The following is a 27676-nucleotide window of genomic DNA, read 5'->3' as shown; positions in this document are numbered from 1 at the left end:
AAGTGCCCTGCACCATTTGTTTTGATTATGGAAATATCATACTGGGGTAAGTTCCCTTAACTCCTTAACTAAGGAGCAGTACCTTATTTTTATAGAAAGAGGGACTTTGGATATTAGAGAGGAGAACCGGACTGAATTGTCTGTCCTGAATAGCATGTTTTCGTATGACATCTTGTTTGGTAAATGTGTGTACTGAAGCCATGTGACTGTTCTAAATATATCTGGTATTGCTACATTGTGTAAGAATGCTGTAGAGCTGGCCACTGCCCCAGTGTACTGTGTGCGCACGGGGATAGGAGAAATAAAGTTGTTCTTCAAATAGCATAGCTGGATGCACAATGAAATTCTCTTTGAGAGTCTCTGATTGGAGATGGTTTCTCCTTTAAAGCATTCTGCAAGGGAGAGAAAAGTCTAGGTGATTTTCTGAACTGTTTTTTACTTTTCTAGGTAAAAACGTGAGTACCCTTCAGACATTTAGAGATGAGCAGTGTTGATGTCTGCATGGGATTTCGGATAGAAGACAGGTATGTAAATGGGTTGATTAAGATGAAAGGATGATAAGACTTTGGAAAAAATGTAGGATGTGGTGTAAGAATGACTTTATCTTTTAGGAAAATTGTAGATGGGGTATTCACCGTAAGGATGGCCATTTTGCTGACCGTCCTGGTGGTTGTGACTGCAGTGAGGAAGGTACTGCACCTCTCAATGAAAGTCAAAGACAGATGACTATGGGCTTAAAAGGTTCTCCTGTGAGAGTACAGAGAACCAAGTTCCCATAATGAATGTGATTGTTTTAAGGAAGGGAAAACATCACTCCCTTTAAAAAAGTGTTTTGTGGTTGGGTGTACAAAGACTGTATGGCCCTCTATAATGTTATGTTTATTTGAAATTGCCATGAGGTGTAGTCTTATAGAGCTGTTGGCAAGTCCCTGTTTTTTCAGTCCTAATATATAGTCCATAATCTTGTTCTGGTGTGAGGAATGTGGGGAAGTAGATTGTGCGACTGACCAGTTATGGAAATGGTGCCACTTTTGGAAATATGTGGGTCTTGCACTGAGTTTGCAACTATTAAAAATTACTTCTTTGACATCTTCAGAACAAGTTTGGTTGGATGCAGTTAACCTGTCAGTAGCCACACCATGAGGTGAAAGAGAGTATGTCTGAATGGAGAATGCTGTTTACATCTTGGGGAAGGAAATGAGGAAGCTGAAAAGGAGGTGCTGGTGCCATTTGATCAAGGCAAGGGAACCACATCTGCTTTGGCCATGTTGGTGCAATTAGTATTACTCGTGCCTAATGTTTTATTTTCTCCCATCCCACTACTCAGAGAAAATGTGTACATGAGGGCACAGTCTTATTTTATGAGAAGAGCATCTTCCATCAAGTGAGTCCCTAGCCCCACTCTGGAACTGTATTTTGGGCATTTTCAATTGTGACAAATAAGCATATTTCTGTATAACACCAGTGCTGGAATATGTTGTCAATGACTTGTGGATGTATCTCCCATTTATGCTTGCATAAAAATGCCTGCCTCTGTAATCCGCGATAGCATTCTGTCACACTGGAAAGTAAGCTGCTGTGATATCTATTCAGTGATTCATGCACAATGGCCAGAGGCTGATCTCTTCCGCACATAGGGTGTATGAACGTAACCCTCCCAGTTGCATGAAGGAAAGTGCTTGCAGGCACATCTGACTGCAGAGTTTGAATACCCTGATATGAGATGCTGTGTCATTCAGTAACCATCAACCCTGGATGATGTAGTTGTTGAGGTGTGCACCACATCCCTCTAGAGAGGTGTCTGATGAGCTAAGAATGAGAGGCATTTGCTGGAATGGCACTCTGATACATAGGTTCTGGGACTAGCTACCACTCTACGGAGCTTTTTGGTACATTGAGAGACTTGTCTAAAGGATGCCTGTGTGGGAGCCATCCTTACAGGCAATGCATATGCAGCCTGGCATGTTTTACAATGAACATTGTTGCTGACATATATCCAAAGAATTGCATTGTCTGGCTGAAACCTGTGAGCTGGTGGTCACAGTCGCATCCAGAGTTGTCAGGGCCAAAAAGTGATGATGTAGAAGTTATACTTGTACTTGTATACAAACCAGATAGGCCCTAATGAATTCCAGTTGCTGTGCAGGGATGAAATGAGAATTTTGTTTATTTGGAAGTCCAAGGTTGTTAAGAGATTGACTGTGAGGTTTGTGGTTCATGTTGCCTTTTGAAGGAATGGAGCAGTTATCACATCATCTAGATAGGGAAATATCATGACCCCCAATTTTTGAAGATGAGCTACCACTACTGGGAGCACTTTTGAAAAGACCTATGGGGCCATGACTAGACCAAATGGTAGTAAACAGTATTGATAGGGGAGGTTTTGGAGGGTGAAATGTCAGAATCTCCTTTTATTCAGGATCAATTATAATATAAAAATATGCATACTGAAGATTAAGGGATGACAACTAAACACGTTTTTGTAGTGCCTGGGTTATTTTTGCTGAGGTAATCATTCTGAAATGTTGGTTGGGTAGGTGAGGTAGAGGGGAAGGAGATGGAGTAACTTCAGAGAATTATTTCCAGCATCAACTTTATCTGCTGCAATGTTTCAAGGCCAAACAGTATGGAAGCAGGCTGTCTTTAAAGGTGGAGTGGTAGTGTTGGTATTCCCATAGTATAGCATGTGGCAAACCCTCAGCGAAGAGCTCAGAACGTGTGGTGGGATGTGAAGAGGTGGGATGTTATAGGGTGGTCTTCATTTTGTCAACTCTGAGGCTGCTCTTGAGTTTTTAGGCTTGTTCAATGCCCGTCCTGGAACAGTACAGAGGGTACCTGGAGTTGACGTGCATAGAAAACAAGTCCACTACTAGATAAACAACCTTTTCAGGAAATGGGGTTATCATGGATTTATTGATTTCCCATTCGTGGTTCTCTGGGAATTGTCTGCTGAGGGCATTCACTAGTACATTGTCCTTGCCCAGTAAATGCATTGCAGTACATGTGACGTTGTGTGTAATATACAGTTTTGTTGCTTCCACACATAGGCTGCAAGACCTCGCGCCCCCCTGTCTTTGTAATATGTCATTATGGCATTGACACTATTGCCTGACACTACTGTCACTGTTTTGTTCCGTATGTGCTCAAGCAGTTGGGATCATGTGACCAAGAGTCTTCCAAAACTGATCAAACCTTCAGATTGCTACTGTGCAACTGAGCCAGGGATCAGCTGTGTGGCGCTGCTGTTTGCAAGGTGGCATTTCAAAAAGGCAGCCACCACACAGCTGATCCGCAGCTCAGCTGTGCGGCGCTGCCCCTTTAGAATGCCGAAGCGTCATGGAGCCCGGGGTCAGCTGGGGAAATGCCACGCAGAACCCAGGGTCAGCTGGGGAGTCCCCAGCTGACCCGGGCTTCATGGCACTGCCCTTTTGAAATGTGGAGGCATTTCCCCAGAACCCCAGGCTCCATAGCTTTGAAATGCACAGGAGCCCCCGCTGGCACCTGTGTGGAGTCTGGAGTCAGTGGGACTTCCCACTGACCCGGTTGTAGGCGGACTTCCGCATTCTTCCGTTGAAATGTACAAGAGCCTCTTGTACATTTCAAAGGAGGAATGCGGAAGTGACTATCGAGTTGTCAAGTAGTCAATGGAAATTCAATCTACTCCTCGACTAGTCAATTAACCACAATTTACCATCCTTACTCCATCACCACGACCACCCCTCTCCCCCCAATTTCTTAATGGTTAGAAAATATCAGGAATAAAATCCCCTGCCTCTGTACCAGCTGGATATTTCCTCTATAGTACCTAGAATCAGGTACTCGGAAACAGATTTGCTGAAATCTATCTAGCATGGAAAATCATCACTTTGGACCAATGGGTCCTAGAAATAATATGAGAAGGGTCCCTGAAGAGGGAAGGGGAAGGAGGGTGGGTTGGTGAAACTGTTGTGAATGGTATGCTATAACCAGTTCATATTATTTCTAGGACCCATTGGTCCAAAGTGATAATTTTCCATGCTAGATAGATTTCAGCAAATCTATTTCCTGTTGTTCTGAACCTTTGATTATATTGTTTGTATTTTTTCTTCTTGGACCCAGGTAGCTGCATTCCTAGAGTGCAAAGTGTTGCCCTGAGGTCTTTAACGGTGCGGAGAGATGAATTTGTTGCCTCAGCAAAGAGTTTCTCCCCTTTGAATGGAAGGTCCTCCATGTTTGATTGTACCTACTTGGGAAACCTGGACAGTTGCAGCCATGCTGTTCTCCTCAGTACCACTACATTCGCCATGGACCTGGCTGCTGTATCTGCTGCATCCAATGCTGTGTGGGAGATCAGAGAGCCTTCTGTCACATTTGATTCAAACTGTTCCTTTATAACATCTGGTAGATACTGAATAAAGGAATTGAAGGTATCGAATCTCTGGTGTGAATATTTTGCTAATAGAGTACGTAATTAGCAATTCTGAGTTGGAGGAAAGCTGATGAGTAAGCCTTCTTCTCCATAGCATCCATCTTCTTTATCTCCTTGTCATGATTCTGTGTTCTGGGGTACTGATGTTGCTTCCCCCTCTGATTGGCTGCTTCAACCACCAATGAAGAATGGAGAATAGAAAGGGTGTGAGAATAGGAACTCTACCCCCATACGTTTTACATAGTATTTCTTATCTAGTTTTTTTGAAATTGATGGTACCGATGCAGGGGTCTTCCATGTGGCCTTATATGGGTCCATTAAGGCCTCATTCATTGGAAGAGCCTATTTGGTGTGCTGAGATAAGTTAAGTATACTGGTTATGCTGGTCTTGCGTTATGTCCAGGAGTTGTATACCTAGAGTGTCTGCTACCCTGTGGAACAGGTCAGAAACTTTCTCTAGTCATCACTTCTGACGGGTGACATGGGTGGACTGTACTTGTCCAACATGGAACATAACGTACTAGGAGGGATAAGTGAAAATTGTGTTGCTTCCTCCATCAATGACTCATTGTCATGTTTATCTGGGCTATAGTCAACTTGTCCCCGCATGTTTGCATTGGCCTACTGAGCTCTGGAGGGTGGGAGTGGGGGGGGGGGGGGGGGAGATTGAGTCAGGCTGTGGTTCAGCCGCAGTTTTTCCATAAAAAGAATTCACCTCTGTAAGTCTCTCATCCTTTTAGATCTGGGAGCGAGTTTTTGACAGTGGGGGTAGTGGCTTACTGGGTGATCCTGTCCTAGGCAGCATAGACGCTGTTCATGGCTATCTGCTGCCGAGATAAATATGCCGCACTCTATACACCTTTTGAAGCCAGAGGGTGCTGGCATGACAGGATTTTGCTGCTTGAGGTGCCTCAGGTGAGCATGATGCGGTGGCAGCACCAGCGCCCTGCTCTGCTTGTTCTTAATCTTCTGCAGATTTATCTAAGTAAATCTGCTCAAGCTGTTATCCTCTTCTTTTCTTCCTTGCTTTTTTTCCTCCTTGTTAAAAAGGCTTTTAGAGAGACTGTTCTACTTGCGACCGATGCCGGCGGCGATTGAGAAGGAACTGAGGCAACGGCCACTGGCACGTGCTAAACTGTCATCCTCAGTGATTGCGCAATAGTGCAGCACGCACTGGTTGCTGGGGACTGCTACCAAAGATCTCTGGGCCATGTGCACAGCGGCAATCACATACCTAAGTGGAGCACCCATGGGCACCCTTGAAGAAAAAGAGGGTGCCCTGCTGAGCGTCAGAACTAATAAACCAGAAGGGGCATTTCTTAATAGTGTTGCAAGCACTGATGGATTACAGAGGGTCTTTCATCAACATCAACATTGGTGGTTAGGAAAGGTTTATGATGCACACACCGTTAGGAACACAGGTCTGTTCAATTCCAGGAACTTTCTTTCCAGACTGCAAAATAACCACTAATGATACTAAAACACCAATTGTGATCCTTGGAGATCCTGATTACGATTTGCCTCCGCAGCTCATGAAGCCATACTCTAGCAACCTGGATTGCAGTAAGAACTGCTTCAATCATAAGCTGAGCAAGTGCAAAATAGTGGTAGAATGAACCTTTTGGAGGTCTGAAAGGTCACTGGCACTATTTGCTTATTAGGTTAGACCTCAGTGAAAGCAATATCCCCATTGTTATTATGGCCTACCGTGTGCTCTATAATATCTGTGAAACAAAGGGAGAAAATTTTCTGCCAGGATGAGGAGTTGAGGGTGATTGCTGAGCAGCCAATTTTGAGCAACCAGACACAGGGGAAATTACAAGAGCACATCAAGGATCTCTGTGTCACCATGAGGCTCTTTCAGCTATAAGCCAGAGTAATGTGACACTTATCGATACTGTTCCTTACCAAATTGTCCTCTCCATTACATTTTCTGTTCTTGAAATTTCACCCCATCAACCACCATGTGTTGAATGAAGAAAGAGCCTTGTCTCCTCAATCTGTTAAGTTTTATTATACACAAAGAAAAGTAAGATAAGCTGGAGCATATGATAGTGAGCTGATAACACTATGGTAAGAGAAACAAGGAAAGGTTGCTTACAGAGATGCACTGCAATAATAATCGAACATGTGGGAATGGGTACCTTCTAGTCCCTGTATCCTCTCCTGGTGTGGAATGCAAGGAAAACCAAAACTCCCTCATGCATCTGATAGGACATTTGAGAGAGGAGGATGTAGAAATGGGTGATGGTGGCAGCAGGTTCAGTATAGGCAGCAGCAACCAGCTGCTTTTCTTGAACCTCATCAAGTCTCACTGCACCTTCATAATCCGCAACATCTCTTCCTGCTCTTGTTCCCTGCATGCTGTCCTATCTTTTGTCCACGTCCAGGTTCCTAGACAGTGTAATCCTCTATGTTCTAAGTCCTGTCTTGTCATTTTCGGAGGCAAACTACCTTATTGGACATTTCCTCCCATGTCTTCTTTTTTCGCCATAAGTCTTAGTCCACTATGGAGAATGCAATGATAATGATAGACAAGGTTTCAGCTGCAAGGAGGGCAGGAATACTGCTTGAGGACAGGCACCAATATAAAGCCTCCCAAATAGTTTGTTACAAAACTGACACTGTGTTGAGGGAAGAGATAAACAGAAAACTGTCATCCTACTTTTTTCCATACTGCTTGCAATACTGTAATCCTTTCCAATCATGGCCATGGCACATTTGGGAAAGCATGGTTGTGTGAGCCATATTTCATCAAACACAGGCAGATTACTTAATGAATTATTTACAGTTTAAAAGCTAGCATTGAAAACTTCTCCATTTCCCTTAGATAATCCTATGCAATATCACTCTCCTGAGGGTAAAAGAGGGGACAAGAGAGCAGATGCTGCAAGTCTCTGGATACAGACCAAGTACTTATGCTGCAATGCTGTGTGCTGCAATAATGCCTGCAGTTGATACTAGAATGGTACAAAGAAGTGTCCTACCATGATGGACGAAATAAGGCAGCCCTTCCCAGAAGTCTCCTACAAAGGATTGCAGAATATCTCCATGAAAACTACCTAGAGATCTTAGCAGAGGATTCCCGTGCCATTTCCATGCACATAAAGAGTCTTTTTTGTATAGTACCCTCTATGTAGCTGGAATGGCCATTGATACCCAATGTATACCTACTTTTTTGTTCAGATTAAACATAAAAAAATAAAAGCATGTAACCCCTACAGTGTGATTGGAAATGTGCACTAATCAGAGATGCCTTCACTGGTATCATACTCTGCTGTCAACTGGCCCTGAGAAGGAATGCACTCCAGGATTAAAAAACAGTTTTTGTCTATCAGGGATAATAAATCCTCTGCTTGACTACCTAAAATTCTCTCTCGCCTCTTCATCATCATCAACAATGTCCTTCTTGTTTGAGATTGTCTGGGGCTCCTGAGAGGTGTCCAGGGTAGTAATGGGCATGCCACCAAGAATCACATGCAGTTCCTTGTAAAAGTGGCATGTCTGCAGGGCAGAACCAGAACAACTTTTCATTTTCCTTGCCTTCTAGCATACTTGCTGAAACGCCTTTATTTTCACGTGTAGCCCTTCTCCCCTATGCTCTGCGGAGCCTTGGCATAGATGACAGCATTTCTTCTCCTGCATTGGAACCTCTGCCTACACAGATTCTTCTTCCCAAAGAAGGTATTACAGATATTAGATACTGGAATTGAAACATAAGGAGAAAGGATAAGAAAGAAAACTAATGTGTGTTGATAACAATGAATAGGAGTGAAGAAGTTCTGGGACCAAAGATGTGATTTTATGTCAGGACACAAAGGGGGAATAGGTATGGATAGAGAGCTGAAATATAGCTCTGAGCACCAATTCTCACACAGAAATGTAATTTAAGATAGGTCAAAAATAAAAAAGGTGGGGAACAGAAAGTTTGAAATATATATCTCTGAGCAACTCCTCCAAAGCATTTGTATTTGTTCTCTAAAGAAATGAGTACTACAATCTCACCCGGAAGTAATGGATTCTCTTGATGCAGTTCACCACACCGTTACAGTGAGCTAACTAGCTAGCTCCTTCTAGGAGTGTGCAGAAACTCCATATTGTAGGAGAAAGTGGAAGGGGTAAATTGTATATCATTCTGGATTGTTTAGGGATTTTTTGGAAGGCTAGGTAAATAAAACAAAATCAGACCACAGCACTGTTTTTTTCCTTATGGGTATGTCTACACTACAACGTTATTTCAAAATATCTTATTTCGAAATAATTATTTTGAAATAATGCATCTACACACAAACTGCATTTTGAAATAGCGTTGTGTGTGGTGGGAGTTACTGTGTGTGGCTGCTGCCTGAGGCTCTCTGAGGTCTGTGCTTAAAGGGACACCCCTTGGACAGCCAGTTCTCAGCTGTCCCTGCTTGCTTGTCTACCTCGATGAGGGACAGAAAAGCATTTTGTCTCTGCGTGCTCGAGTTGCCCTCACTTGGGACACCACAGCATTCTGCAACATGGAGCCGGAGCTGCCCCTGGGCACTCTAGTGCTCCTCTTGGATGCGTTGCTGTGAGCCTGGCTGCACTTTCTGCAGGCTGCCATCTAGGAGGTCCATTAGGGGGCTGTCAGGATCCAGGAGACCCTGCAGGAGAGCTTCCACACTGAGAGCACTAAGAGCCTTCCTGGTCTGCCCCACTGGGGGCGTGTGCCTCATTTCTCCCTCACGTCCTTCCACTTACCCCTCCCTAACACCCTTCCTGATGTCAAATAAAATACACGTATTTTCATGAACACAAACTCTCTTTATTTAACAAACCTGGGGGGGGGGGGAGGAATGAAACTCTGGTGAGACTGCTGAAAGGAGGAGGGAGAGGAAGGAAAGAGATTGGGAGAGGGAAGGGGGAAACCTGGGAGGAGGGAGCTGGAAGGGGGTAGCAAGGGGAAGAAGGGGGAGGGGAAGCTCAGAGTCTCACCAGACCAACTTGATTTTCATGCAAACCTGCTCGTGGGTTCACATGTGGCCTTTTGTGGCCAGGCTGGCAGCTATCCTGCCATAGACAGCTGCATTCCTCCATTTAGTGTGGAGATCATGGACGTTGGGGGCATACCGCCCAGGACTGAATAAGGTCCATGATCTCTGCCCTGGACCAGGAAGGCGCACGCCTTCTCCGGGCCCTGGCAGGCTCTTGGGAGCTAGAAGACTGCTCCTGGGGAGCGGTGAAAAGCTGGCTGCCAGTAGCTTGCTGGCTCATGTTTTGGGGACACTGGGTCAGGTGCAGTGACTGCTGGCTCTGGCCTGGCAGGCTTGGAGCAGGCACAAGCACTGTGGCCAGAGTCTACCCCTTTAAGAGCTCTGGGGAGAGGGGAAGGAAGAGGAGTGTTCTTGGTTGAGGCTGGAGTGGCCACCAGGGAACCCTGGGAAGGCTGAAGGCCCCCTATTTCAATATAAGTGTCTACACAGCACTTATTTTGAAATAGCTATTTCGAATTTGGCATTATTCCTCATGGAATGAAGTTTACCAAATTCAAAATAAGCGCTCTGCTATTTCAAATTAATTTTGAAATAGCGATTTGGCTGTGAAGACGCTAGTAAAGTTATTTCAAAATAACTTTGCTATGTAGACATACCCTATGACTCATGATGATTTTGTTGACAGGGAACTACAGAAACAAAATTAAATTTGCAGGGGCAGCCGATTAGGGAAGCAAAAATTTTTTTTAAATATAAATTAAAGCAAAGAGTACTAAAATCTTACAGAACAGGAATGGTATGTACAAGTCAAGTAGTGTTCACGATCTAAAAAAGTGTAAAGCTTCTTTAAGGGGACAACCATGTAATCAGAAAAAAATATTGCAGTAGAACCAAAATTAACTGGTATAGAACTTTATTGGTGCCAAGTAACCTGACAGCTAGCAATTTTGATCCTATATTTAATATAAGGAGATGTCTTGGCAGCTGTCTGCTACATCATTTGTGTTGAATTTATCTGAAAATATGTGCACTGTACAAGAGTTACGAAGAATAGTGTATCTATTTTTTGAAACATGAATCACATCACTTCACTAGGTAGTTAAAAGAGATGTGACTCTCCTGGAGCAACTGACTGCAAGGCTGGCCTTACCATGAGGTGAACTGAGGCGGTTGCTTCAAGTGCCAGACTGTGGTGGTGCGCCACTAGGACCCAGAGTATAGAAAATTGTGTCTGCTACTGGTGCATATGTATTCTCTCTGCTCTAGATGCACAGAGATGGTGGAGTACTATGAGAGGAGTAGAACAGGAAGAAGGCAGAATTGAGACCTTTCAAAGTTTTGGCCCAAGTGAGGGGGCATGGGGGCATCATTTGATCTCCCCGCCTCAGGTGCCATAATGCTGTGGGCCAGCCCTGACTGACCAGCACAGAAAATACTAATATATTTACTTAGAAACCTGGCGGAATTTCTAGAAATTCTCTGAAAAGAAGAAGTTACTCACCCTGTGAAGTAACGATTGTTCTTCGAGATGTGCCACGAAGGTGCTCCACTCCAGGTGTCGGGTCCCGTCCCGGCGCCGCAAATCGGAGAGCTATCAGAGCCATGGTCCGCCGGACCGCGCATGCGTGGCTGCCCGAGGCGGCGTTCGCGCCTTTGATGTGTTGTGCGCGGTCCGGCTTGCTCAATTCCTCTCAGCCGCTCCCTGAAACGAGAAAATGAAAAATACCGGAGCGGGGAGGAAGGGCGGGTCGTGGAGCACCCACAGGGCACATCTCGAAGAACAATCGTTACTTCACAGGGTGAGTAACTTCTTCTTCTTCTTCGAGTGGCCCTGAGGGTGCTCCACTCCAGGTGACTTCGGAGCAGTACTCGAACACTTGAGCGCCCCGGAATTAAGGTTTATGGACATGCGAAAGTACTGCCGTAGCCACAGAGGAATCGGCAGCAAATTGGTTTACTACAGCGTAATGCCTCATAAAGGTAGAATGAGATGACGATGTTGCTGCTCGACAAATGTCTCGGAATGGAACACCTCTAAGAAAAGCTATAGTCATGGCTACTGCTCTCGTAGAATGGGCCTTAGGAGCACACACAAGAGGTTTGTTACGTATGGAGTAGCAGGTTGTAATACACGACACTATTAACCTCGCAATCCGTTGGGAAGTGATGGGTTGTCCCTTGGTTCGATCCGCTAATGACACTATTAGACGGTCCGATTTCCTAAAGTGTCGCGTTCTTTCGATATAAAAGGCTAATGCCCTCCTCACATCGAGCATGTGCAACAGTGCATCTTCCCTTGAAGCATGAGGCTTGGGATAGAAACAGGGGAGAACAACTGGCTCGTTGATGTGAAAATCCGAACAAACTTTTGGAACAAAAGCTGGATGAGATCTCAACGTTACCGACTCTTTAGTAAACACCGTGTAAGGAGGTGATGACATGAATGCAGCTATTTCACTCACTCTGCGAGCTGATGTAATGGCAAGCAGAAAAAGCAATTTAGTGGTTAGAAGTTGCAACGGTATCATAGCCAAGAGTTCAAAGGGGGGGGGCGTGTCAGGGAATCCAGAACAAAGTCTTAATTCCAGGAAGGTGGTGGTGGTCGCCGTGGTGGGTTGAGATTTGTAAGTCCTTTTAGGAACCTCCTTGTGATGGGATGAGCAAATACAGAAAACCCATCCTGACCCTGATGAAAAGCACTAATTGATGCTAGATGCACTCGCAGTGAGGCTATTGTAAGGCCCGTGTCGTGGAGGTGTAAAATGTAATCAAGTATCTGGGATATCCCTGCGACGTAAGCATCCCTACCATCACTGCTACACCACGTTTCAAAACTGGCACACTTGGCGAGGTAGGTCTTTCGAGTGGAGTCTTTTCTGCTGTGTACTAATACTTGCTTGACTCTGTGAGCATGAGCGTTCGACTGGATTGAACCAGCGAGCATCCACTCCGTGAGGTGTAATGTTTCGGGTATCGGATGGAAAAGGGAGCAGTTGTCCTGAGTAAAGAGATCTGGAAGCAGAGGAAGGGTGAACGGTGTCCTGATGGACATCTGGTGGAGTATTGATTCTTACCAACCACCACAGGACATACCACACTAATACCAACCCTGGTACCTTCCCTTGCAACAAACCCCGTTGCCAGCTTTGTCCACATATTCATTCTGCTGATACCATTATTGGACCTAACCAAGTGAGTTATAAGATCAAGAACACATATTCCTGCGCATCCAGAAATATAATCTACGCTATCATGTGCCGAAAGTGTCCGTCTGCTATGTACATTGGACAAACATCTCAGACACTTCGCCAAAGGATTAATGCCCACAAAACAGATATTAGACAAGATCACAAAGAGAAAACAGTTTCTTGCCACTTTAACCAGAAAGGACACTCTCTAAATGACTTAGCCACCTGCATTCTGCTACAAAGACCTTTTACATCTGCACTTGAAAGGGAATCCTCTGAACTGTCATTCATGTTAAAATTCGACACTTACCGACAAGGACTTAACAAGTCTTTGAACTTTCTCACCCATTATCAAGACAGTTTCCCCAATTATCACCTGTAATACCATTAACTCACAAACATCCCACTCTCCCTACCTTTAATATCAGCAATTCACAGACACTTACCTTCCTTCCTCCCCCTTCCCACCCCCCCGCACCCTCCTTCTGTTCTGCAATGTGATTTGTCCTTTTCATATTTGTTCATTTTTTTAAATTGTATCCTTTGGTATATATGGTTGTGACTACTTTCTTCCACTATTTGATCTGAGGAAGTGGGTCTGGCCCACGAAAGCTCATCATCTAATAAACCATCTTGTTAGTCTTTAAAGTGCTACATTGTCCTGCATTTTGCTGAATACCAAGGCTACCGTGGCCAAGCTGGGGCTATGAGAATTACTCGAGCCCTTTCTACAGTGATCTCTTCCAGGATCCTGGGAACTAGGACGATCGGGGGAAAGGCGTATAGCAGTGACGTTCCCCAATTGTGGAGAAAAGCGTCTCCCAAGGAGCGATGTCCGATCCCTGCCCTGGAGCAATAATAGGGGCTCTTGGCATTGGCAGCAGTAGCAAACAGATCTATTGAGGGAAACCCCCATTGGGCGAAAATACCATGTAGAATGTCCGTGCGAAGTTCCCACTCGTGGTCGTGGGGAAACAGCCTGCTGAGTGAGTCCGCAATAGTATTTTGGACACCCGGCAAATAGGAGGCTGTCAGGATGGTATTGATGCGGGTACACCAGTTCCACAAGTGCATCGCTTCTATACAGAGAGATCGGGATCGAGCCCCTCCCTGTCTGTTTACATAATACATGGTGGCAATATTGTCCGTAAGGATTCTGACGGTCGTGTTCCTTATATGGGACTGAAAATGCTGACATGCATGACGTACTGCTCGTAACTCGAGAATGTTGATATGTAAGAGCATCTCCTGCGGAGACCAGCGACCTTGAACCGTCATGTCGTCCATATGCGCTCCCCAGCCAGTAAGGGACGCATCTGTTGTTATTTGCTTCGACAGTTGTGGACGGTGAAAAGGAATGCCCGCCATAACATTGGTCGGCTTGGTCCACCACTGTAGGGATTGTTGTACATGTGATGGTATCGCCACCACCTTGTGAATGCTGTCCTTCATCGGAGTGTATACTGTACTCAGCCAGTGTTGAAGGCAGCGAAAATGTAACCTTGCGTTTTGAACAATAGTTGTTGAGGCAGCCATGTGTCCCAGTAGTTGTAACGGCACTCTGACGGGAATCGTTGGAGCATACGTCAGCGTGTGAACAAGATCTTGAATGGCGGCAAAACGTTCGGCAGGTAAATAAGCGCGCGCTGTTCTCGAATCGAGCCTCGCCCCTATGAAGATCAGATCTTGTGTAGGTTCTGGCGAGGATTTCTGCATGTTTATGAGTAGACCCAGACAGTGAAAAACCTGAGAGGCTGTTGTCACCATGTGTTTGGCCTCTGAACATGTTTGGCCTCTTAGGAGGCAATCGTCCAAGTATGGGAAAATTATCACTCCCAGCCTGCGCAAGTGGGCAGCCACTACCGCTAAGGTTTTGGTGAAAACTCTGGGTGCACATGCCAAGCCGAAAGGTAGTAATTTGTACTGGAAATGTTCTTGACTTAGCTGGAAGCGGAGAAAACGCCTGTGTGCCACATGGATCACTATGTGGAAGTAGGCGTCTTGCAAGTCGAGGACTGCAAACCAGTCTCCCTTGTTCAACGACGGAATGATGGCATTTAGGGTCACCATCTTGAAGCGATGTTTCCTGAGGCAGCGGTTTAGCTTGCATAGGTCCAAAATGGGTCTCCACCCTCCTGTCTTTTTTGGGGTAAGGAAGTACCGGGAATAAAATCCTTTTCCCCAAAACTGACCTGGTACCCTCTCTATAGCACCGATATTCAGTAGGCGCTGAATTCAAACTGGAACAGGTACAAAGAAGGCCCACTAGGATGATCCGAGGAATAGAAAACCTGTCTTATGAAAGGAGACTCAAGGAGCTTGGCTTGTTTACTTGAACCAAAAGAAGGCTGAGGGGGGACATGATTGCACCGTTTAAATATATTAGAGGGATAAATACCAGGGAGGGAGAGGAATTATTTAAGTTTAATACCAATGTGGACACAAGAACAAATGGATATAAGATGGCTAGTAGGAAGTTTAGACTTGAGATTAGACAAAGGTTTCTAACCATTAGAGGAGTGAAGTTCTGGAACGGCCTTCCAAGGGAAGTAGTGGGGGCAAAAGATCTATCTGGTTTCAAGATTAAACTAGATGGGTTTATGAAGGGGATGGTTTGATGAGATAACAGGATCTTGGTATCTAGTTGACCATTCATTATCAGTGGGAAATAGGTTAATGGAGGGATGATAGGAGTTACTATAGAGAACTTTCTGGGTGTCTGGCTGATGAGTCTTGCCCACATGCTCAGGGTTTAGCTGATCGCCATATTTGGGGTCGGGAAGGAATTTTCCTCCAGGGTAGATTGGCAGAGGCCCTGGAGGTTTTTCGCCTTCCTCTGTAGCATGGGGTACAGATCACAGCTAGAGGATCTCTGCATCTTGGGGTCTTCAAAGTATTTGAAGGCTTCAATATCTGAGATATAGGTGAGAGGATTATTCTAGGAGGGGTGGGTGAGATTTTGTGGCCTGCACTGTGCAGGGGGTCAGACTATATGATCATAATGGTCCCTTCTGACCTTGGAGTCTATGAGTCTAACTTCCTGTTTCAGCAAATGTTTGTGAGAGGGGTCCCTGAAAAGGGACGGGGTAGGAGGGGTGGTGGGGGGAATGGATAGAAAGGGGATGGAGAGACCAAATTGTACCACCTCCAGAACCCACTTGTCCGTGGTGATACTGGACCAGTGAAGGAGATACTGTTTTAATCGATGGTGAAACATGTGTAAAGAATCCTGTGGTACGTTGAACGTGGGGGTCTTGCTTGCGTCCTCTACGGGAAAGTCTAGTTTGCTGCTTAGGTGCAGGTTGATTGGATGAACGGTTCGTTTGAGATCTCTTACGTTGAGGACGCTGCCGGAAGCGGTGGGCCGTATAATTTGCGATTCGTAACAATAATGTAGCCGAAGAGTAAACCTTTCTTCCAAACACATCGAATTTTTTATTATCCTTGTCTTGGATAATATTCTTATATTGAGGAGCCTTAGCCCTCCGCTGTACCGCATCAACTACAAGAGAGTTGGGTTGAGGGTGGTTGAAAAGGAAATCCAGTCCTTTAGCAGGTACGAAATACTTTCTATCAACCCTCTTACTAGTTAGGGCAGCCAGTGTAGGGGTTTGCCATATTTAGTCTGCCACTTCCATGATGGCCTCATCGATAGGGAGGGCGATTCTTGCCCGTTGTTGCTGTCGCAAATTCTTCAAGAGACGATGTTTCTTCATGGGAATGTCTGTTAACTGTATTTCCTGTGTGTTTGCAACCCTTTTGAATAGGTCCTGGAACTGCTTCAGGTCATCCAAGGGAGAGGCGTCATCTGGAATCATTGCTTCATCCGGTGACGACGAGGAACAGTCAGCTGGAGAAATGTGTGGCTGAGGATCTTCTGTCTCAGACAGTTGGCCCTCTTCTGGTTCTGAGTGATCCTGATGGATGGGTAAGTTTTCTGATGAAGGTGATGAAAACAATCTTTGTGGACGCTCTGGTAAGTGCTGCGCACTGGGTGATAGACGGGTACATGAAGAACCCCTATAAGATAGAGTAGCGTGACCAGGGTGGGGGCGATCATAATCAGCCCTATGGTAGCGCCCATAGTAACGGTCAGACCGTGCTGGTGAGGAGTATCTGGAGGATCCTGAACTGCGGATGTAGTAGATCCGCCGTGGCGACTGCCTAGGTCCGTGGTCCCCAACACGGTGCCCGCGGGCGCCATGGCGCCCGTGGGGGCATTCGTGTGCGCCCGCCACGTGCTCGGGGCTGGCCTGGCCCTGGGCACGTGGCGCATGCACAGTGCCGGAGCTGGCTCCAGGCGCATGGTGAGCGCCGGCCCCGGGGGGGGGGGGGGCCGGCCCCGGGCGCTTGGGGGAGGGGGAGGCGCCGGCCCCGGGCGCTTGGAGAGGGGGGCACCGGCCCCGGGCGCGCGGCGCTTGGAGGGGGGGCGCCGGCCCCGGCCCCGGGCGCTTGGAGGAGGGGGGGCGCCGGCCCCGGCCCCCGGCGCTTGGAGGAGGGGGGGCACCAGCCCCGGGCACGCGGCTATGGGGGGGCCCCGCCCCCATCCCCGCCTCCTGGTGCCCGGCGGGCGAACAGCCACGCCCCCTGGCGCCCAGCAACCTCCACAGGTTGGGGACCACTGGCCTAAGTGATCTATGCCTTGATTACCCCCTTGGGGAGCGAGAACGTGATGGGGGCATCTTGTTTCTATATAGACCGTGTCCCCATGGGAAGGTCCTCTAAGCACTTGATAAGATGGAGAAAGGCTATAGTCCCGGTGCCTTCGGTACCTGGGTGGAGAAGGAGACGGTCCTGGAGAGAAGTTAGGCGATGGGGAAAGCGCCCTGTAAGTTTCTTTCTCTGCGGCTTTGCAAGGCAGTGAAGACTTGTCAATTTCTTCTGCTGGTGGAGAGCTCGGTGCCGCACGCGGCTGTAATGCCTCTGTATCGCCACATGGGGGCAGCGTTGACAGTGCTGAGGAAGAGCCCGGTGCTGGCAGATCAGCCCGCGGTGCCGCCTGAGAGACTTGGCGGCTCAGCACCGAGGGGTTTAAAATCGCCGCCGCCAGCACCGCTTGGGCGGCAGTTGGCGGTGCCGGCTATCGCGCTCCTGCCGATGCCGGCTTCTGCGCGGTTTTTGGAGCCGGTGCCGGTCTCGTCTGTCCAGGAGCCCGTTTCTGCCCTGGGGCTGCTGACCCAGATGCCTCGTCAGGGCATCTCATTTTGGTGGTGTTTGGCAACGATCGAGCTGGGGACACCTTAGTCTTTTTTGTAACGGCTGTCCCGGGAGACGTTGCCCGCCGTTTCTGGGCTGCTGTGTCCGAGGCAGGGATGGCATCAGACTCTAGTGCCTTTCCATAAAGGATCAGCTTCAGGCTCAAGTCCCGATCCTTTCGAGCCCTCGCCGTCAGTTTGCTGCAGTGGATGAATTTTTGGGGGACATGAGTCTCACCCAAGCACCTGACGCAGGAATCATGTCCGTCGGATGCCGGCATGGGTTCTCGGCAGACTGAGCATTTTTTAAAACCGGGGGACGCCGGCATACTGAAGTAGTGGGGAGAGAGAAATTGAAACGTACAATCTCTCCTACGCCCGTCCCCCTCAGGCCGCCGCAGAAACTGTCCAAAGTCTGTAGAAAACTGTTTTTTGTTTTTGTTTTTGTAGAACTGGTCAATTTAACGCAAAAGTAAGGAAGAAAGAGTTCTGAACTATTTACCAAATGTGAAGACTCTGGGAGAAAACCGTCGGAATGAAACTGACAAGAAGGAGCTCTCGTCAGCGACCGAGGGCGGCTGAGAGGAACTGAGCAAGCCGGACCGCGCACAACACATCAAAGGCGCAAACGCCGCCTCGGGCACCCACGCATGCGCGGTCCGGCAGACCACGGCTCTGATAGCTCTCCGATTCGCGGCGCCGGGACGGGACCCGACACCTGGAGTGGAGCACCCACGGGGCCATTCGAAGAAGAAGAATCCTCTCCCACTAGAATACCTGAGAGATTGAGGACTTTTCTGAATATTGAGGCTGAGAGAAACTGTTAAATTGCTACCTTCCTAGTTAGCCACTGCCCCCTACTGTTATGGATTTCAGAAGGCCAGCTTATATACTGTAACATATACAAACCAAACCTACTTTTGCAAATGCTTTAGAATTAGTTCTAAAAAGCTTTTATAACAATTTATTGGATCTACCAATTTTTAAAAGTAACAGAAATTAATGTTGTTAAGGCAATCTTAATTTGGCTCTGGTCTGCTGACTCATTATAATAGTGTAATTAATTACATGATATCATACCTTTTTTTCCACAGGATCCCTGCTTTATTCAGTGCACAGGATGGACAGTGCTCACTAAACATGTAATTATTCAATTTCTTTCCTCCTCATTCAGTGTGTGCCCCCACATCCTAAGGTCATTCTAAATTCGGCATTACTAATTTCACCATGTAACATTCATTACAGAGTATTACAGTGCTACACTAACATTATTAAATTTACCTTTATAACATACCTATAAAGTAAGATGGCGTTGTCTTCATTTTACAAATGGGGAACATTCATGCAGAAATTAAGAAAAAATTCACATATGCTCATTAATTTTGTGTGCTCAGCTTCCAATGTCTAAATCCCCCTTTTTCAGAATACATATCCCACTTTTTCACAATACAAGGTAGTTTATTAGCACTTCATAGGTTCAAAGCCAAAACCACATTGATTTCCGCTGAAGTTGCAAATGTTGGAGCCTTACTTGTAGAACAGCTGAGGCATCTGAAGCTAGGCACCCAAAAAGTGAGGAGCACACAATTTGTAAAATCACATTTGAATAAACTAATTTAAGTAATTGCCCAGTATCACACACAAACTTTGTGGGATTGACAGGGATAAAATCCAATCCTGTGGAGCACACAACTGTTTTAACCACAAACATCTGACCTTTTCTGTCTGTCGACTGGCTCATTCACTGCACACTTTTCAACTTCTGCAATAAATGTTAATCATTAATGTTATTTATTGCAGAAGGATAGCTTCTGGAGGGGGAGGGATAGCTCAGTGGTTTGAGCATTGGCCTGCTAAACCCAGGGTTGTGAGTTCAATCCTTGAGGAGGCCATTTAGGGATTTGGGGCAAAAATTTGTCAGAGATGGTACTTGGTCCTGCTGTGAAGGCAGGGGGCTGGACTCAATGATCTTTCAAGGTCCCTTCCACCTCTATGAGATAGGCAATCTCCATTAATTTATAATGAGGCAGGTGCCATATAGTCAACCAGCTCATTCATTACACAAATCCCATTCATTTTCTATGCACAATCTACCCTGTACAATAAATAAGGCAAGTGTCCTGTGGAAAAGTCCCAGGCCAAGCAGAGGTTTCCACAATACGTATAGGTAGCCCTTACGATGGCATTCTGTTAAAATTTCTGAGAACTGAGCAGAGACCACATTTACAGAATTATTTGAGACTGTGGGGAAGGAAAGTTAACTTTGCAAAATATATCCTGATACAATCTTGTTTTAAACAACCAAGTCTCACAAGCCCCATAGCTACAAAGTCATAAACTAATGGTCTGAGTTGAGGCCAATCTTATTCTTTGCTGCAGTCAAGTTCAGCTTACACAGATATCACAAATAAAAGAACTGTAAGCTAATTGCTGGCAAATATGACGTAAGCAGTTTCCTAGGCAACAGCCCAAGTTCTGGAGTGTCTGTTCCAGCATTTCCTCATCTGTTTGCACTCACACCAGCAGTCTGACAATGTAGTCACTGCATCCTGTTTCACTCAGCCTCGGAAACATACCAAGAACACAGCTTAACCCTTTACTAACATCTTTACACTTATTCTAAAATACACGTTGCTGCTGTACGTTATCTTTCATAGCAACATTTTATACACATTCTTATTTTCACAGACATATTCAACAGGCAAAATTTATGCACAGATAAGAGTATTTTTAAAATATTGTAGTCATAAGAAAAATATAAGAAAACAGTTGTAGAATCAGCAACTTGATTGCAATTCTCTCCCAACTCATGCACTTAACCACAAAAACAGCAAACATAAAAAAAATTATCAGACTATGGGGGGAGGGGTATATATATTGCTGAATGTGTAATATACACAACATTACAAACATTCAGAAAAACCTGTAACATCTAGATCAGGAGTTGGCAACCTTTCAAAGAAGAGGAGTCTTCTTGGTTTTGATCAAAATATTTGAAGAGCATCACACACAAAGCTCAGAGGTGGTGCAGGTGACTGGTGGGCACACGGGAATAAGGGGTGTAGACTCTGGGAAGGAGGTTGGTACAGGAAGGACTGGTGTAGAGTACTGGAGTGCAGGAGAGGGTGAGGGATGTGGGCTCTGTGAGAGAGTCTGGTGCAGGAGTGGTTCTGACCTAGGGCATAAGGTGGGGTGGTAGGAAGGGATGTGGGGTGCAGGCTTTGACTGGGAGATGCTTACCACAGGCAGCTCCTGGCTGGAAGCACCAACAGGGTTCAGGCAGACTGGCTGCATGCCATGGCACCATGCCATTCCTTTAAGTGGCTGTCTGCTGGTATGTCTCTGCACACTCCTTGTGAGCAAGGGGGCAGCTCTGCACCTATAAACACCGCCCCTACAGCTCCCATTGGCAGGAAACAGGCCATTGGGAGTTGAGAGGATGGTGATGTGGCAGGGCCAGCACAATGAACTACTTTCCTCCCCACCCGAGCTGGCACTCCACAGAGACATGACAGCAGCCAGTTGCTTCCAGGAGTGGCATGGAACCACAGCATGCAAGAAGCCTGCCTGAGCCCTACTACACAGCTGGACTTTTAGTTTTTTCAGCGTTTTTTCCCCCCCTTCCAGAAAATGGCTGCCCACAAAAGGGAAGCCAAAGATCCACGAGGGGACAGCCAAAAAGCCACATGCATCTCTGGAGCTGTAAGTTACCAACCCCTGCTTTAGATATAAGAAAACAAGTTAGCAATAGCACTTCAGTTTTAATTGCAATTCCTTGATTTCTCAAGTTTATATATTATTCCTACTATGAACACACAATATATATTGTAAGAAACAGACAAACCTTATAGAGTAACCTGTAAAAAGTTGTAATACATTCTTTATTAAACTAACATTATTTACAAGGATCTATAAACCAAATTCATATTTTTAAAATTCTTTTAAATAGTTATTGTACATGTGCAGTACACTTTTCTAAACCTGAATAATTTGGATATTTTTATATTTGGTCATGAGAACTCCAGAGCATGGTCCAAACCACTGATTAGCTACATTTAAAAATAAATACCTGCTGAGTTCTAAAGGGCAACAAAAATCATGAAGGGTTTGGAATGGCTGCCATATGAAGAGAGATTAAGAAGACTGGGAGTTTTCAGCTTAGAAAAGAGGAGACTAAGGGGGGAAATGACCGATATCTATAAAAACACGACTAGTGTGCAGAATGTCAGTAAAGAAAAGTTACATACTTGTTCCCATAACAAGTTCACAAAAGGAAATTAATAAGTAGCAGGTTTAAAATGTAGAAGCTGTAGAAACCATTTTCATATTTAGCTAGAAGCCATCTTGTATAACAGAAACCATTTTAGCTTTTTTCTCAAGCACGTAGACCAGAGTGAACTTTTTGTTACCCCGTGAGAAGAAGCCTACAGGATAGGCTATTTATATGTGTTAATTGGGCTGGTTGGGACAGGAGATGTTCTCCCTCGTACCTGTCCGCCATCTTGTTGATAAGGCTTTGTTTTTCCAAATTTAATTGAGGATTTCTGTAATTGGATGCCCTGACGTCAGACTGTTTGGCTAAGGGTATAAAGATACTAGGATTAATTGTATTAGCAGCTTTACTGGGCCCAGCTTTGCTGGGACCACGTTTGGCTCATGCTGTGCTTTATTAATTAATAAAGCTGTTTGTTAGCTGCCTAAACAGAGAGGAGTGATTTTTTTGCTTCAACAATTTGGAGGTTCCACCGAGATTCCTAACGCACTACTTGCCCATATGAACGGACCGGCACTCCACTTCCAAACCTCTCAGAGCGCTCAATAAAAGGTAAGGAGATACCTGTTATGAAATCTCCTGGCGAGGGCTTAGCATTTGAAGTAATGGCCGGCCATTGGGTAAGGGGAGCTACGGAATTCAATTTTGTGAAGCGGCTAACATTTTTGTCTGTCTGTGTCTGTCTTTGTCTATTAGGCCTGTCTTATGTGTGTCAGTTCCAAAAGGGCACACCGGTTTCTCTAGTGAGGCAGCCATGCGCTGGACCCTCTGTGTTCGGACGCTAAAAGCTGGTGTGGTGCCATCACTCTCTCTCTGCACACGAAACTGTGAGGAAGCTTTGTTGTCTCTCTCTGGTATTTGCAGACGTAGTACTGACCTCTGAGGCTAACCCTAGGCCATAGTATTTCCCATTTTTTTCCATAAAGGCAAAGGTGCTTCAAGTGAACTCCCCCTTTCACTGCTGCTGACTCACAGCAGCCTTTTCCCTGCCCTGTCCAGCCCCTCCCTATGGACAAGCACCCCTCACTCCTGACCCACAGGGGGAGCAGGGTGCAGGAACAGCACAGAGCCAGAGAAGTGCAGGGAACAGTGGGGGTGTACAGGGGTGGCACAGGGAACATGAGGCACAGAGGGACGCAGGGATCGGGGGCAGCAGGGTGCAGTGGAGGCACGAGGAATGGCACGCGGGGAACAGGAGGGGCAGAGGGATCAGGGTCTAGAGGCAGTGCAAGGAATGGGCAGCACAGAGCTGGGGGGGCAGGGATCAGGGGGAGCACGGTGCGGGGTGCAATGGTGGTGCAGAGCCAGAAAGTCACAGGGAAGAGGGAGAGCAGGGGATCCGGGGTGCAGAGGAGACGTGGGGAACACGTGGTGAGGAGACAAAGGGGTGCGGGGCACGCGCAGCGAGCTGGGCAGTCGACAGGGAGGGGTCTGTCACCGGCAAGGGGGCTGGGGCCGTAGCAGGACTGGAGCCCGCAGGGCGGGGCCTGGCTGCGCCGTGCACCGCAGCCAGATCCCAAGGACATGCAGCCAGAGCCGAGCTGCCACGGCTCTTTAAAATCGGCGTGGCCACGTCCTGCTGGCGTCCCGCCCACTGGCTCGTGCCCCGCCTCCTCGCGCCAGAGATAATGCACGTACCCCAGTAGCAAGAATCACCGCACTTCCCCCTCCCCAGCGGTACTCTGCTCCTCCACCAGCTGACGGATCGGATGGGGCTGTGCCACCCATAGTACGGGCTTCGGCCAGCCTGTCCCAACGGCCCACCGGGCCAGTCCGCCCCTGCACTTGCCAGCTGGTAAAATCTACTTGCCACAGGTGAGCGGGCAAGTGTATTTGTCAAGCCCTGCCTTTGCCAATGTGAAGTCCCCGTGTATTGCCAATGCATCACCGAGGGCACGGTCCAACGCCTATCCCGGAACAATACCGGGGGCATTTGGAATTGATGTGCATTACAAAAAGTCTAAAACTGGGTATCCCCATCTCCTGAAAACGTGGTTATGATAGATTTGTTCATCTCCCATTCATGGTTCTGTGGGAATTGTCTGGTGAGGGCATCCGCTAGTACAGCAGTTCTCAAACTTTTTGGGCTCCGGAGCCCTTTACATACGTAAAAATTCATGCGGTGCCCCAGCAGTCCACTGACTGTATGTGTTGTACCTATTGATGTTTCCAGTTTGTCAACCTCGAGGAGCCTCTGGAGATGTCTTGTGGAGCCCCAGGGATCCGCGGAGCACAGTTTGAGAAACACTGCACTAGTACATTGTCCTTGCCTGGCAAATGCGTAATGGTAGGTGTGACATTGTGTACAATACACCATCGTCATAGTTTCCTTGCTTCTGCACATAAGCTGCGAGACCTCGTGGCCCCCTGCCTGTTTATGTAATATGTCATTGTGACATTGTCCGACAATATTTTTATGGTTTTGTTTCATATGTGCGGAAGCAATTGGGAGCATGCCTCCCTCACTGCTGTGGGCTCCAGAACATTGAGTGAAGCTGGGACTCTTCAAGTGTCCATTATCCCTGTAATATCACACTCCCCAAATGGGCTCCCCATCACATCCAGGACACGTCTGTTGTGACAGTGATGGATAGTGTCGCGTCTGAACTGGAAGTCCTATACTGACATTGTTTAAGTCTTTCCACCAATTGGTGGCTCTGACATGGCTGGGCACATGGGATGTATCATGGAGTGGGTTGTGCCTACTGCGATACACAAAGTGTAGCCATGTCTGAAACAGCCTCATATGTAGACAGGCGAGCGGGACCACCAATATGGACACTGTCATGAGTCCAAGTATTTGCAGGCATGGCCACATACCGTACCATGGTGTGTGTGCCACTCTGAACTTACACAATCAAGTCTCACATTCTCGACCATCTGTTAGTCGGAAGGGAGGCTGTGCCTTGAGTGCAGGCCAATTGTGCCCCTATAAACTCCAGCGTCTAGGTAGGAGTGAGAGCGCACTTTGCCAAATTCAGTAAGAGCCCGAGTGTGTTGAACAACACTCCTGTTGACTCCAGTGATTCTTTCGCATCACCATAGGTGGATGCCATGATCAGACAATCTTTGTGATATGGAAATATGTTTATTGGTTTTCTTCGCAGGTGTGTGGTTACCACGGACAGAACTTCAGAAAAACTGTGGGTGCTGTGGACAGCCTGAAGGGGAGCACCCTGTGCTGATAGTATAAGTCCTTAATGCTGAACCTAAAGAATCATCTTTGAGCCAGGTGAATAGATACATGAAAATGTACATCCTTGAGGTTGAATGTAGCTAGCCATGCTCCTTTCTCCAAGGCAGGTATGATCTTTGCCAGAGTGACCATCTTGAACTGTTGATACTTGTCCAACTGGTTGAGTGCACATAGGTCCAAGATGGACCTCCAACATCTCCCCTCCCCACCCCCCCGATTTCTGACAAAGTATCGAGAATAAACTCCCCTTCCTTGGTAGCAGCTGAGTACTTCCTCTGTAGCGCCTAGTTCTAGGAGGTGCTGCACTTCTTCCAGGAGGAAGAGAGGGGAAGGGGGTTGGTTTGGTGGATCTGCTGTGAGCTGTATGCCGTATCTGGTTTGTATTCTGTCTGGGACCCATTGGTCTAAGTTCATGGTTTTCCATGCTGGGTAGAATGCGGCGAGTGTTTCCCAATACTTGTTTGCTTGGTTGTACCTGCCCTGGAGAATCAGGGGCTTTTGTATTCTCGACCAACTCCTCAAATTTTCTGACAAGTCCTGGGCTGATGGTAGCTCATTTAACTGTCTTCATCGAGTTTGACTCGTACGCCTGTTGTTCTCACGGGGCCTTTGCTGTTGTGTATTCCGATGTTCTGAACCTCTGGTTATATTGTTTGTATTGTTTCCTCTTGACTGCAGGCAGCAGTATCTCTAGTGTGTGGAGCATCGAATTGAAGTCCTTCAATGTGTGGAGAACTGAGCTCACAGACTCATAGACTTTAAGGTCAGAAGGGACCATTATGATCATCTAGTCTGACCCCCTGCACAGTGCAGGCCACAAAATCTCACCCACCCCTCCTAGAATAATCCTCTCACCTATATCTCAGATATTGAAGCCTTCAAATACTTTGAAGACCCCAAGAGTCTGTTGCATCTGCAAAGAGCTTCTCACCCTCAAGTGGGAGATCCTCAATGTTCGATTGAACCTCCCTGAAGAACCCCGACAGCTGCAGCCATGACATCCATCTCCTCACTAGTGCAGAGGCCCCCAACCTGGCCGCCATGCCCACTGCATCTAATGCACCCTGTGGAGCTGTTTAGAGAATCAATTAGTCTTCTCTGATATTTGATTCGAACTGCTAGCTCACATCCTCTGGTATACATTGAATAAAGGAACTGAATGATTCAACTGTGTTGTGCGAGTATTTTGCTAGTAGGACCACATAATTCGCAATGCGCAGCTGGAGGGAAGCAGAGGAGTAGGCATTCTTCCCCATAGTGTCCAGTCTTTTTGTCTCTTTTTTGTGACTTGGTGTTCTGGGGTACTGTTGTTGCTTCCCTCTCTGGTTGGCTGCTGCGACCATTAGTGAATTACGGGAAGGGTGAAAGAAGAGGAATTCTATCTCTGTGGTTGCGATGTAATATTTCTTATCTAGTTTTTTGATACTGGAGGCACCGATGCCAAAGATTTCCAGATTAATTTAGCTGGACCCATCAATGCTTCTTTCATCGGTAAAGTCAGCCTGATATGTTGAGGTAAGTCGAGTATGCTCATGAGATTGTATTTGGTCTGTGTTACATCAAACAGTTTTATGGCACGACTCCGCGACCCTCCTAAACAGTCTTGGAAACTTCTGAAGTCATTCCCTCTGACTGGTGACGTGGGAGACTGTGTTCCTCCGTCACGGAATAGGAATTATTGGGCAGAATAGAGGAGCCTGTGTTGCATCCTCCATAGGTGACTCACTGTCGCAGTCGGTTTGGTCCCAGTCAGCTCACCTTTTGGTATTCATATGAGCCGACTATGCCCCAGGGACCTGCGTAGTGTGCTGAAACTGTTGGGTCGGGAGAGCACCCTACCATCCCAACAGGCCCACTACGGGCATCAGTGGGGTCATCCACCGTGCCTTCTGCAATTTGCTGTTGTTGCAGTTCCACATATAGAGGAGCTCTGTGCTGGCCCATTGACTGCTCCTCCTCGTCATCACTAAATCTAGCTTCTGTTTGTGATGCTGGTGTCAAGGAAAACAGGGAACCTTGAGCCTATGGGGTGCCATCAGCACTGACTAGTGGTGAGCATGGTACTAGTGTGAGGTCCACCTTTGTCATGCACCTCAGTACGGGAGTATGCAGAGGCATTGCTGTGTAGTTCTATATAGCTGCCTGCGTCAGTACGGACACGCTTCAGAGCACCAACAGTACCGAGCATTTGCTCAAGAGTGGCATTCCACTGCTCTGCAGCTTGCTGGCTTGCTTGCTCCTCCCCGGTACCGTGTTTTTCCCCCTGGTACCGTGTTACTGTGTGGAGAGCTAGAAGCATGGCCAACGGTTCAGTGCTTCATATTAGGGTCACGGCTTTTCATTATGCCAGATCCCGTATCCTCCTTTTGAGAGCCCTGCCTGGTGGCCTTGTGATCAGCCTCCTTTCTCCTTTTATTTGCGAAGGGCTGAGACTCGCAGGGGACAAGGAGCGGTTCAC

The 27676-nt window shown here is 46.8% G+C and overlaps 1 protein-coding gene and 1 long non-coding RNA gene across 8 annotated transcripts in view; one reads left to right on the top strand and one right to left on the bottom strand.

Moving 5' to 3' along the window:
* The window catches only part of PDE3B (phosphodiesterase 3B), a 281272-nt gene that overhangs the window by 225472 nt on the left and 28124 nt on the right, over nucleotides 1-27676 (bottom strand). The gene's annotated exons all lie outside the window — the stretch shown is intronic.
* LOC142829225 (uncharacterized) lies at nucleotides 260-26258 on the top strand. Its single transcript, XR_012903641.1, has 8 exons — nucleotides 260-524; nucleotides 16322-16482; nucleotides 18200-18891; nucleotides 21377-21451; nucleotides 22443-22574; nucleotides 24196-24309; nucleotides 25130-25254; nucleotides 25897-26258. It is a non-coding gene; the product is annotated as an uncharacterized LOC142829225 (long non-coding RNA).

The sequence above is a fragment of the Pelodiscus sinensis genome, chromosome 4, assembly GCF_049634645.1.
Source record: "Pelodiscus sinensis isolate JC-2024 chromosome 4, ASM4963464v1, whole genome shotgun sequence".
Classification (NCBI taxonomy): domain Eukaryota; kingdom Metazoa; phylum Chordata; order Testudines; family Trionychidae; genus Pelodiscus; species Pelodiscus sinensis.
The sequence above is the reverse complement of the archived record's forward strand: the minus strand, read 5'-3'. Positions and strand labels throughout refer to the sequence as shown.